This window comes from Equus przewalskii, chromosome 20 (assembly GCF_037783145.1).
Source record: "Equus przewalskii isolate Varuska chromosome 20, EquPr2, whole genome shotgun sequence".
NCBI lineage: Eukaryota > Metazoa > Chordata > Mammalia > Perissodactyla > Equidae > Equus > Equus przewalskii.
This window is the reverse complement of record NC_091850.1, coordinates 25930175-25943788: the sequence shown is the minus strand read 5'-3', so window position 1 is coordinate 25943788 and position 13614 is coordinate 25930175. Positions and strand designations below refer to the sequence as shown.

At 37.4% G+C, this 13614-nt stretch overlaps 1 pseudogene; it reads right to left on the bottom strand.

Moving 5' to 3' along the window:
• Positions 1 to 12614: 12614 nt before the first annotated feature.
• LOC103555186 (peptidyl-prolyl cis-trans isomerase FKBP3 pseudogene) lies at positions 12615 to 13257 on the bottom strand (annotated as a pseudogene).
• Between the last annotated feature and the right edge of the window lie 357 nt (positions 13258 to 13614).

Sequence of the window (13614 nt, the reverse complement as noted above, 5' to 3'; positions counted from 1 at the left end):
TCTAGGTACAAAATAAATCAATAGCCCACATCGATGCTGCTTAATACCCACTGATAACCAAAAAAAAAAAAAGGGGGCAAAAATGAAGGACTAGAAAAGTGAGGACAGTCACTTCAATAAAACATCAAGATCCCTTGCTCTTTGTCAGACCGAGTAAGTTATTAGATCTGGAGCCTGTTGATGGAAGAGGTGGCCAAGTCCTTGGAGGTGAGGCCTGATATAGTCAACTTGTAAACAAGGAGCTGGTTGGTCCACTCAAGATATAGTTCCATATCAGAAGCTCAGTGTCAAATCTGTCACTAAAAATTTGGACATTTAGACACTGCGGTACCTGGATGAGCCCTGGTAAGTAAAATCCATATCAGCCACTGTAGTCATCCCATTTATATGACCATCATACCCATTCTGGGATAGCCAATGATGAAGGGTGGTTAAAGTCAACTGGCAAGTCATCTGACTATTTCTTCCATGGAGGATGCTTTTGGGTGGTCATCAACATGTGAAACAAATATCTTTACACTTCATGTCCTTTTTTGCAAGTATATGAACCTGTCTCTACTCCAGACTTCCTTATGTCTCATCTTTATGGCTCTTTCCTGCTAAGTCCTTGTTTGGATGACCAGGCCATTGGCTGGTTGCTCAGGAATACATATATATATATATTCTCATTTCAGGCCACTTTCACACAAAGTAGATAACTAGGTACATGGCTTGTGGCTCCTCTCATTGGGAAGTTTTCCCTCTCTATTACCTTTCATGGCCACACCTGTATGGGGTATAATTTAGCCACTGTCATTTGTGGCTTGTACCCAAGTACCAGATCAGCACATCTGTAAACCAAGCTTAGACTTGCAGCTAAAAAATATTTCATGGTCATATAAATATCATAAATGCTTTTTTGTTCTTGTTCATCCAAGAAGCAGATACTGAGATGGATTAAATATGCAGAGATTGTACTATACAACAAATGCCTGAGTAAGAGAAAACGATCCCTCACATGTCCCTCCTTCTCCTGCCACCCCATGCTGCACACAAATGCACATATGCTCCAGGGACACCCGGTGCTGGTCTTCGTGCTCCCCTCCACTCTTCAGAATTTGAATCACTCACATCTCCTCTGTACAGCTTCCCTGCCACCCTGAAAATAACTGGAGTGTGGGAAGGGTAGGAGAGATGACCTAAACTTTCTCTCTGAGGAGCAGAATTCCCATTTGACTGTGAGCAACTCCTGAGTGTTCTTATCCTGCTCTGTGGCTCTGCACCTTGCACAGGGCTCGGCATAAGATGAGGGTCAGTGCTTGCTGGAAGGATCTGGCAATCAAGTTCCCCAAAGGTGGGTCCCCTCAAAACTACTGTTGCATAAGAATTACCAGCAATGCTTGAGGAGGAGGCAGAAAGGGCCTAGGGAATGAGTTGTGTCCTCAACACAAAATCCCCCTCAGTTTTGCGCCAGGAGCTCAAGCTTCATTCTGGGGGCTCATTCAGCTGGGACGGCTCCACAGGCGTTTGAGAAGCAGGGCTGCTCACAACCGCTGTGTGCTGGTGTGCAGTTTCCCTTCACTTCTCCTCAGAGCTTGTATATAACCCGGTGCTCCTTTCACTCAGTATAAGAAATTTGAATGATTTTCCCTTTTTTGGCAGTTATTAAAAAGCTGATATAAACATCCACATACAGCTTTTGCCATGAATGTGTTTTCATTTATTTTGGACAAATACCTAAGAGTGGCTTTAAAGGGTCATATGGTAAGTGTGTGTTTAGTTTTCTTTTTTTTTTTTTTTACAAGAGTTTTCAAGTAAACAACTTTGGTTGGAAGCTGCTGCAATAAATACTTCTTGAATTAATCTCAGTCTATGCTTCTTAAAAGATTGCGGATTGAGGGGCTGGCCCCGTGGCCGAGTGGTTGGGTTTGCGCGCTCCGCTGCATGCGGCCCAGTGTTTCATTAGTTCGAATCCTGGGCGTGGACATGGCACTGCTCATCAGAACACGCTGAGGCAGCATCCCACATGCCACAACTAGAAGGACCCACAACGAAGAATACACAACTATGTACTGGGGGGGCTTTGGGGAGAAAAAGGAAAAAAAATAAAATCTTTAAAAAAAAAAAAAGATTGCGGATTGATCCTCAATAATATTTTAAATACAAGAAAACCTCAATTCTTTTTTTGCAGTTATTTTATTTTTTTTCCTTTTATATTTTGACCCCCTTCACCCATTTCTCCCACCTCCCAACCCTCACCACTGGCAACCACCAATCTCTTCTCTGTATCTATGAGCTTGTTTTGTATGTTCGTTTTGTTTTGTTTTAGATTCCACATATAAGACAGATCATACGGTATCTGTCTTTCCCTGTCTAACTTATTTCACTTAGCATAACGCCCTTGAGGTCCATCCATGTTGTTGCAAGTGGTAAGATTTCACTCTTTTTTACTGCTAAATAATACCCCATTGTATATGTATATATACACCACATCTTCTTTATCCATGCACCCATCAATGGGCACTTAGTTTGTTTCTATATCTTAGCTATAGTGAAGAACGCTGCAATGAACATGGTGGTACATATATCTTTTCAAATTAGTGTTTTGGTTGTCTTTGGACAAATGCCCAGATCTGGAATTGGTGGATCATATGCTAGTTCTATTTTTAATTGTTTGAGGGACCTCCATACTGTTTTCCATAGGGGCTGCGCTAATTTACATTCCCACCAACAGTATACAAAGTTTCCCTTTTCTCCACATCCTTGCCAACACCTATTTCTTGTCTTTCTGGTAATGTTCATTCTAACAGGTGTGAGGTGATATCTTATTGTGGTTTTGATTTGCATTTCCCTGAGGATTAATGGTGTTCAGTATCTTTTCATGTACATATTGGCCATCTGTATGTCTTTGGGAAAAATGTTTATTCAGATCTTCTGCTCATTTTTTAATTGTACTGTTTGTCTTTTTTTTGCTATTGAGTTGTATGAGTTCTTCACGTATTTTGGATATTAGCCCCTTAACAGATATAGAGTTCGCAAATATTTTCTCCCATTCAGTAGGTTGCCTTTTCATTTTGTTGATGGTGTCCTTTGCTGTGTAGAAGCTTTTTAGTATAATGTAGTCCTACTTATTTATTTTTTCTTTGTTACTTTTGCTTTTGGTGTCAGATTAAAAAAAATTTATCACCAAGACCTATATCAAGCAGCTTACCAACTATGTTTTCTTCTAGGAGTTTTATGATTTCAGATCTTACGTTCAAATCTTTAATCCATTTTGAGTTAATTTTTGTGTATGGTGTAAGACAGTGATTGAGTTTCATTCTTTTGCATGTGGCTGTACAATTTCCCAACACCATTTGTTGTAGAGACTTCCTTTCCCCATTGTATATTCTTGGCTTCTTTGTTTTAAATTAATTGGCCATGTACTTGTGGGTTTATTTCTGGACTCCGTATTCTGTTCCGTTGAACTATGTGTCTGTTTTTATGCCAATGCCAAACTGTTTTAATCTGTATGGATTTTTAATATATTTTGAAATCAGGGAGTGTGATGCCTCCAGTTTTGTTCTTCTTTATCAAGATTGCTTTGGCTATTCGGATTTTTTTGTGATTCCATACAAATTTTAGGATTATTTGTTCTATTTCTTTGAAAAATGCCATTGGAATTTTGATAGGGATTACATTGAATCTGTAGGTTTCTTTGCATAGTATGGACATTTTAACAGTATTGACTCTTCCAATCCATGAGCATGAAATATCTTTCTACTTATTTGTGTCTTCTTCAATTTCTTTCATTAATGCCTGGTAGTTTTCAATATATGTGTCTTTTGCTTCCCTGGTTTAATTTATTCCTGGGTATTTTATTCCTTTTAATATGTTTAACTTTTGTTTTTGCTGAGGAAGATTAGCCTTAAGTTAACTTCTATACCAATATTCCTCTATTTTGTATGTGGGTCACCATCACAGCCTGGTCTGACAAGTGGTACAAGTCCGTACCCAAGATCTGAAGCCGTGAACTGGGCCACTGAAGCAGAGTACACCAAACTTTAACCACTTGGCCACAGGACGGGCCCCAATGTGCTTAGCTTTTTAAGAAGAGATGGCCCCTCTACCCCCAGCATCCTTCCTAGGGAGGTGTCAACCCATGAAAGTATAGTGGAACTCCAGGCATTTCTGGGCTAAGAGTTGTATATGAAGGAAATCTAATCTAGGATATTGGGATGATAACAAAGCCACTGGGGGGAAAGGAATTGCAGATATAATGAATGAATGATGTATAATTCTTTTACAGATGAGATTGGGAGCAGAAATAGATGAGGTTCATTGTAAAATGAAAGAGGTTTAATTTGTTTTATCTCTTGAATTACAGAAGTAAGGATGGCTAACTATAGCTGTTTTTGGAGGTGGGGCAAGGAAGAAAGAGGGTTTTTGTCATAGCTTCCCACTCTCTCTGCCTCCACTAAAGGTGAGTGAGGCAACTGAGATAGACAAAGCATAGAATTCTGAAGGTGCAGAATATTTTCTGCTGTGGGGAATAAGGACAAGGATCGATTATGGATAAATCAAAGACTAGAATGTGTTCTAGGATCCTAAAAACATTTGGACATCAAACACTTTTAATGGGAAAAATCAGCAGAGGTATAGAGGAAATAAGAGCAGAATAGACAGCAAGAGTCCAGGTAAGTAAGCAGAAGCCAAGAGATCTTCAGGAGTTGAAGGGTTGCATGAAACAAATAGATGAATGGGCACATCATATGGGATCCTGGTAATTTAGATACCAATCAGGGTCATGCTACCTTTCTCAGACCTAGAATATATTCTCTGGCTGCTGTTAAGCTTTGACCTAACCCAAACATTGGAGACAAAGAGATGCAGCAACTCATGATAGCCAACGCTGACCTTTTCATGTGCATAGATGAAAGAGGAGGAGCTCTGTTTTACATCTGGAGGTGTGAAAGTTTCAAATCTGAGTCCTGCCACTTATTAGCTCTGTGGTTTAGATCTTGTTACTGAATTTACCTCATTCTATGTTTCCCTACCTATAAAACTGGACTAGTAATATCTGCCTCAAAGAGTTGATGTAATAATTGGGTGAAACAACATAAACAGGATAGTTTTTCAGTAAATATCATTTCTTTTACTTACCTCAAAATATTAAAATGATTGAAGTACTAACAAGTGAGGGTTCCAGATTTTCCGTTTAGAGTCCCCATGGACTCCAATCTGGATGGAAGTCTGGAGGCTGGGAGACTCCTTTCGGGGCTGTGTTTCTACAGCAAGCTTGCTCTTTTTTCATAGATGTTATATTTATTTGGGTTGTCTTTGGTTGGTGCGTGGCTAGAAATAACAGGGAGTGCTAAAGCATCTCTCAATTTGCCAGCCTCCCCTTGGCACTGCCATTGGTTCTAAAGTTTGTTGCATTGGTGAAATGAGCTATATCTCACTACTTTTATAGACCCTAGCTGGTAGTAAATGAGTGTACCAGTCAAAGGTCTTGGTTAGAGCTATACTGCATGCTTGCTGAGAGCCCAAACTGGTGACAACTATTAAATCATCCTGTAGACAAAGATTCCAAGAGGGAAATGGAAGGTCAGAGGTGCTGCTTCTTAAATCCCTGACATCATGGTTTTCTGTGTCTCACTGGTGTGCATATGCCGCAAGGACTGCAGCCAATATGCCTGAATTTTCTCAACAACTCTTTCTAGAAGGCATATAGGAGAGAGTGGCTGAGCAACTTCTGACTGTGGGATTCTGACTGATTTTATGAGCAGTCCGTGGGCTGTTGTCAGTAAACTCATAAAGTAAGAAATTCTCCTCTGAAAACAAATTGAAGTCTCTAAAGTATATGGTCGAAGTTTAACTTTGAAATGAGATAAGAACTGCCTTCTAAAACCTTATGTGTGGAGTTTGAATGAGTCAGAAAAATCTCAAAGTATCAGAGAATGACCCACTGGAAGAACAACCCAAGTAAGAAAACAATTGTAATGATAGTAGAGAACCTGAATTTTGTCACTTATCTACAAGATTAGCAATTTTATAATGATTGTGTATTATTAAAGAAAGGAAATACTTACATACACATACACTTATGCAATTTAAGGCCTTATAATGAGGGTATCACTGGGTAATTGAGCAGGAACTAGAAGTTTTGTGCTTATACCTAGGTACATATAGCAACCAAAAGATAATACATAATGTTTCAGGGATTTTTGTCCTACTTTTATTGCTGCCTGGGGGAAACCTGACCAACCCTGATGTTTTCATAAATACATTGTAGAAACTTTCGGCCTTTCTCCTTTGTCCCTGTTCCTCTTCCTCACCTTTCTGGCATGAAAAGTCTTCTTTACGATAGTGTTACCAGCTCTTAGTATCAGCCTTGATATTGGTTCCCCTGCAGTGAATCCAGCAAATACGGGTTAAAACTAAAGCTCACATTTCCATTTCCCTGGTTCTTTAGTTACACTCATATGTAAATGCTTGTTTCTTTAACCTCTGACTCCCTGAGCTATAGAGCCAAATAGAAGTCACAAATTGTTAAGGTCCAGATGACCTCAAACTGGGCTGCCACTAAAGTTGTGGCTAATCACAGGACCTTGAAGTTCTTTTGCAGAGAAACTAATGTCCACAGAATATCAAGAAACCGAAGCTTCCCAGGCCCAAATCCTCAGCTTCCTGACGTCAGAGTCTATTTTCCACAATGGAGATAAACAGCCAAGGACTCTCGTCTGAGAAATCCTTTGTCTCCTCTGCTGGAAGCAGCCCCAGATACAGGCCTAGGGGAAAATGCTGACCCAGAAGGCCGCGGCCCTCCTTCCCCTACCTAAATCCCCAAATAAAAACCCCTACTCATTTTTTAACAGGGAACAAGCAATTTTTGGGTCACTGGCCCTTTGCTTTGCTCCCTCTGCCTGGCAAAGTAAAGCCTTTCCTTTTTCTCCCAAGACTCTGTTCTCATTATTTGGATTGGCATCAGGATTAGAGACCAAACTTTCAGTAACAATAGTACCTCATTTATTCAGTTTTCCCAGGCAGGATTTAAGAAATCTCAAATTAATTTCAGTATTAAGTGGGTGTGATTCTGAAATTTGTCATTGTGATGTTTCCAAACTGTTTGGGCTTATTTAATAGGCTAAGCAGATGTCTACTTTCTCACTCACTATTTCATCAATCTCCCCTGAAACTGAGCTAGGTTATGATGATGAATGATCCCAGGTAAAGGAGTATGGCAGCTGTACATAACGAGCTCCAAAGAAACACTCAAAATTAATTTTAATGCATTTGAATTCCTGTTTATATTAGTAATAATTGGGATCTCTGGATAATTTTTCCTAACTTGAATATATACAGTCCTCCTCTGTTTGTTGATAATTTGTACCTGTTCTAATTGAATTTCCTGTTTTCATTCATTACATCATATTTTTACAGACCTTTTTACTTTACAATATACATTTCTTCCCTAATCCACAACTAAACTTTGAATTTCTTCCATGTAGCCACAATATCTTACTTATCTTTGAATCTTAGGAACCTGACATTTCCTGATCCACGAAAGACACTCAACTGATTTTTGACTAGTAATGAAATGAATCGACTAAATAATTTGATATTTTATCCAAAGTAAAAGCAAATTTAAATTGATAATAATAACTCATAAATGTTTAATTCAAAGTAATATTCAACTATAACTTGGTCAATTAATCTTAAATAAATTGAGATGCTGAACCTTGTTAATCACTGGCAGCCCACTGAAAGGAAAGTTCAGAGTGTTGAATGGAAAGGTTTGCATTGGTGAGAAATTAGAATATTAATTTCTAGAATTATTTTTAGAACATTTAGCTTTTGCATAGTATGGCGATGAGTAGTTAATGAAGAAGTAGGCTGTTTTCAGAAGCAGAAATAGAATTCTGACTAATGTACTCGCTGATTTTCTTTTTTTCTGTTACATCTGGCACCAAGATGATGCTCATGGTGCACTGTCCATGTCACAGTTGCTAGGTGTGGTTGCTGTTGTTGTTGTTATTTTTTAGTAGCAATAATAATGCATTCTAACCAATTCATCTATGTGTTCCCTCAGTACTGCTTGTGACCAGGTGTCTGAGATTAACGCTATAGACTTTGTCTCCATATGGAGCAAATCTAAGTGTTCAGAATAGCATTTAAGTAGTGATCCAGCTATTATCTTGTTCTAAAACCTAAACAATGACTCTGACAAAGTCAATTCTCTTTGAAAGTAATGTTTAAAATACTATGGCTTTAGAAGAAAATAAGCAAATGAATAATATATTTGAGTACATATAAGTGGCACAGTTCTTAAAAATGCCACAAGAAACACTGAAGACATGACCTATTAGGAAAATATTTGAAATACATATACAGGCAATGGGTGAATTGTTTGAATTCATAGAAATTGTATAAATCAACAAGAAAACAAATCTAATAGAATTATTTTATAGATATATAGAAATGTAATAGAAAAATAAGCAAGGGAGATAAAAAAAAGTATCAGAAAATATACAAATGGATACACGCATGAATAAATGGTAAATTTTACTTAAAATTTGTAAGTGTTTTTTCGCCTGCCTCTTCCCTAGTTTTCTGTCTTTCTAGCACATGTCACTCTCAAAAACATACTGGTTTACGTAACAAATTATATGCTCACCCTCCCATATGCCAATGGTTAAATAAATTATGAAAGACAATATGGCAAACGTGGATCTAATTTTTCATTTTATGACTTTCTGTATTATTTGAACTTTTGCCATGTGGATGTACTACTCTTACTCTTAAGATTTTTTTTTTAAAATATGTGAAACTTAGTTATTCTCTGAAATTCAACTAACGGGAATGAACTTTTATTTTCCTACAGAAATTATTGGAAATCACCGTTTTATGGTTTGTTTCAGTTGGAGATAATAATTCCTGCTGAAGCCTGAGGTTCTAATCTTCCGATTTTGATGCAGACAAAATTCTAGTGAATTAGGTTTTAATTGTTTTGTTGAGGCACTGCAATTTGTTCTATATCAGGCAATATCAAAATCTCTTAGTTTGATACTAGCATAATGCTTGCTAATTTCATTAGCAGAATGTTAGTATTTGCTGGATGAAGAATTTTTATGTCTGAAGTAATGTTCTCAATTTAAGCTCAGGTCATTTAGTGCTTTGTATTATGCTGAAAATCAGAAGACATGCAGTTAAAAAGAAAAGCTCAGCAACCCTTTAATACGGGCTTGAACGAGACTGGAATCTAAAGGATAAAATGGCAGGGATTCCTTCACAACCCTCAAGCCATACTCACTGTTGACAGTGAAGGTGCCCACATCAGGCTGCTAGGATTCAAATCCTGACTCTTATTTGGAAGTTAGGTGATTTGGGGCAAGTTAGTTAACTTCTCTATATGTAAGATGCTTTATCTATAAAATCAGGGTAGTAACTGTTAGGCACTTCATGTTTGTGTCCTCCCAAAAATTCATATGTTGAAACTCTAATCCCCAAATGTGGTAGTATTTGGAGATGAGGCCTTACAGAGGTAATTAGGTCATGAGGGTGGAGTCCTCATGATGTGATTAATGCCCTTATAAGAAGAGACAGGAGACAGCTAGCTAGCTTGCTCTCTCTCTCCCTCCTTAGTGGTCCACAGACCAGGAAGAGGGCTCTCACCAGGAACCTAATCATCTGGCACCTTGATCTTGAATTCCTTGGACTCCAGAGATGTAAGAAATGAATGTCTGTTCTTTAAGCCATTCGGTCTATGGTAGTCTGCTATAGCAGCCTGAACTAAGACAGTAACTATGTCTAATTCATAAGTGTATTTGTTTTCTATGGCTGCTGTAAGAAAGTACCACAAATTTAGTGAATTAAAGCATCACAAATGTATTCTCCTGTAGACTGGAGGTTAGAAGATAGAAATGGGTCTCACTGAGGGAAAAATCAAGGTGTTGGGAGGGCTGTGCTTCCTCTGGAGTCTCGAGGGGAGAATCTGTTTCTTTGCCTTTTTCAGCTTCTAGATCTATATTCCTTGGCTCATGGCTCCTTCATCCATCTCAAAAGCAGCTGGATAGCATCTTCTTTTCCTGACTCTACTTCCATCTGTTTCCATCACATGGCCTTCTTCTTTTCTATGTAGTCAAATCTCTCTTTACCTCCCTCTTTTAGGGACACTTATGAGTGTACTTTGGACCCACCTAGATAATCCAAGATAATCTCCCCATCTCAAGATTCTCAATTTATTCACATTTGCAAAATCTCTTTTGCCGTATAACATAACATTCACAGTTTCCAGAGACTAGGATCTGGATACCTTTGGGGGCCATTGTTTAGCCTACCACAATAGTGTTACCACGGGCACCAAAGGAGATAATAAATGTAAAGTTCTTGGCACACAAACTGTTGTTCAACAAATGTTAAACGGCATCATTATTAGTGTTATAAAGTTCTAAGCGTGAAAACAAAAGTATAACCTACTCATTTTATATCCAGTCAAATTGTCCTTCAAGTATAATGAGAACTGACAATGTGCAAGCAAATAAGAATTTAGGGAATAGCACCCAGGAAGACTTCCTTTAAACAAACAAACAAACAAATAAATAAAATTACAGTGAAACCTAAGAAATCGAGATTAACATATTTTTAAAAGAAAAGCAAAGAAGTAATCACAATAGCAGACCACTAGTGAACATTGAATTTTTTTAAATATAAAACTTAGCTGAAAACTGTCCTTGCTATGGTTATAGAATAGCATATAATGTAATAAATCTCAACAATTTAAAAAAACTCAAAAAAACCATTTATAAAAATGGAAGGAGGTGAAGTAGGAGGAAATAAGCATGATAATTTCTTCATTCCTCTTCTCAAAGATTCTATAAATATGGCTTAATGTTGCCATATACATCTAACAAAAATAATAGCTTTTACTTCAAAATTTGCTATAATCTTATTTTTCTTAACTATAGAGATACATTTAGAGGAAATAATATGCTTTCCTGTGGTTTAATATTTATCTGAAATATCAGAGATCTTGTTTCATTTTTTTCTCTACTGACAAATTCAATGTTAATGTCCAAACACAATAAAGGGCCATCCCTTTTGAATGAAAATTTAAAAAAATCTTGATGCTATTTTATGTGTAGCAGAATTTAATTTTTACGTACTTTTCTACTTTGCATTCTTCCTTATTATTAATAAGAATTAATTCACAATCATTTCCATGAGCACTACAGAGTTATTATTTTTATCAATAGTAAATCAGACTAAAAAGCTTCTGCATGGCAAAAGAAACCATCAAAAAAGACAAAAGACAACTCTCCAACTGGGAGAAAATATTTGTAAATCATGTATTTAACAAGAAGTTAATTTCCAAAACATATAAAGAACTCACAAACTCAACAACAAAAAAATGAACAACCTGATCAAAAAGAGGCAGAGGATATGAACAGATATTTTCTCAAAGAAGATATATAGATAGCCAACAATCACATGAAAAGATTTTCAACATCACTAATTATTAGGGAAATGCAAATCAAAACTACAATAAAATATCACCTCATACCTGTCAGAATGGCTATAATTGACAAGACAAGAAATAGCAAGTGTTGGAGAGCATGGGGAGAAAAGGGAATCCTCATTCACTGCTCAGGGGAATGCAAACTGGCATAGCCACTACGGAAAAGAGTACTCAGATTTCTCCGAAATTAAAAATAGAAATACTACATGATCCAGCTATCCCACTACTGGCTATTTATCCAAAGAACATGAAAGTATACAAAAAGTGTTATGCATCCCTATGTTCATCACAGCATTATTCACAATAGCCAAGATGTGGAAGCAACTCAAGTGCCTGTCAACCCATGAATGGATAAAGAAGATGTGGTATATATATATATATATATATATATATATATATATACACACACAGTGGAATACTACTTGGCCATAAAAAAGACAAAATTGTGTCATTTGTGACAACATGCATGGAACTTGAGTGTATTATGCTTAGCAAACTAAATCAGACAGAGAAAGACAAATATAATATGATTTCATGTGAGTGAAATCCACTCATATGAGGAAGTGAACAAACATCACAGAGATAAGGAAAACAGACTAGTGGTTACCAGAGGAGAAAGGGGTAGAAAGGGGTAGGGGGAGGGTAAAAGGGGTAAAGGGGTACATATGTATGGTGACAGATAAAAACTAGAGTGTTGGTGGTGAACATGATGCAGTCTACCCAGAAACTGAAGTATAATAATGTGTACCTGAAATTTACACAATGTTATAAGCCAATATGACCTCAATAAAATAATTTTTTATTTTATTCTAACAACTCTCCTGGAACCCAAAGTAAAACTTTTTTTTTTTATTAGATGAACTTTTATTAAGCCTTATAGTTTACAACATGAGGACAATCAGTTCTCCTTAACCAATATTTCACCAAGCTGTAGTAAAATATTTTAAACTTCAGGGATTTATAAGGGATTAAATTTCTTCGAAGTTGAGGATCAAGTAAATAAGTCTTAATTTAACTCCCTGAATTTTCCAGTTGAATCTTCCCTTATAATAGTAACTAGCTCTAGTTCGTTACAGAAGTTTCCTCAAGTCCATTTTTTTATTGTCGCTGATGTCTCCGGATCTGAAGCACTGCTGTTTCAATCAACATCCACTAATTCCACTTCAAAAATGAGTTTTCATTTGGTGTAACTTGGGCATCAGGCTGTCCTTTCTTTCCAGGAACCCATTCGGGTTCAGTCCCCAGTGGAGCCTTTTCTCCTAAGACTTCATCCAATCCTCTGATAATTTTGCCTATTCCAACCTTAAAATTTACAAGGCTTGGTGCTTTTCTTCTTCTTTGAACTTGTTTGAATATTAGTATCAGAAACAGTGCCATCGTGTCTTACTCTTGTATATCAGCAGTGAACAACATCTCCCTTTTTGGGAAAGTTGGTTTCATCTCCTTTTTTAAGGACAGATTTTGTATATTTCGGTGGACCCCCATTCAGAGACTCTTCAGACTTGATTTCTTCCGGTTTATCTTCAGTAAGCTTCCAATTTTTCACCTCCTTGCACACGTTACTTAGACTTTCAGTACCCTTGAAACGCTTGCTTTCATAGAGATGGTTATAGGCTGTAACCAAATGGTCCTTGTTAGCTGTTTTAGCCACATTTTTAAAGTTTCTTAATAACATGTTCTGCAAGAAATGATTCTGGGCTGTTGTCCTGTAGAAACTTGAAAATGTCCGTCTCAGGCAGGCACTCCATCGGCCAAGCCCTCTGCAGAAGGGCGGCTGCCATCTTCTCCCGCTGCCCCCGCTTCACTGACCAGAATAAAACCTCTTGAGATCAGCATGGGCCTCCCAGTCACTAAATCTAACGTCTGAATTTACTCTGGCCTCATGTATTTCAAATTCTCTGAAGTGTTTGATGATACTAATTGCCTTTTTCTCCCTCTTCTGGTTTGACTTGCAAAATATAAAAACCCATCTGGTTTTCCTCCCATTTTTCTAGTGGTTCTTTTTCCTTACGGTCTTACTTTTCCCTTTTATACACCCATCCAAATGTTTTTCCTCTTTCAAACTACCCCCTTGAAATCAGTTCTCAAGCCTTGGAGCATATTAGAATTGCCTTGGGAGTTAAAATCACTATGCAGGC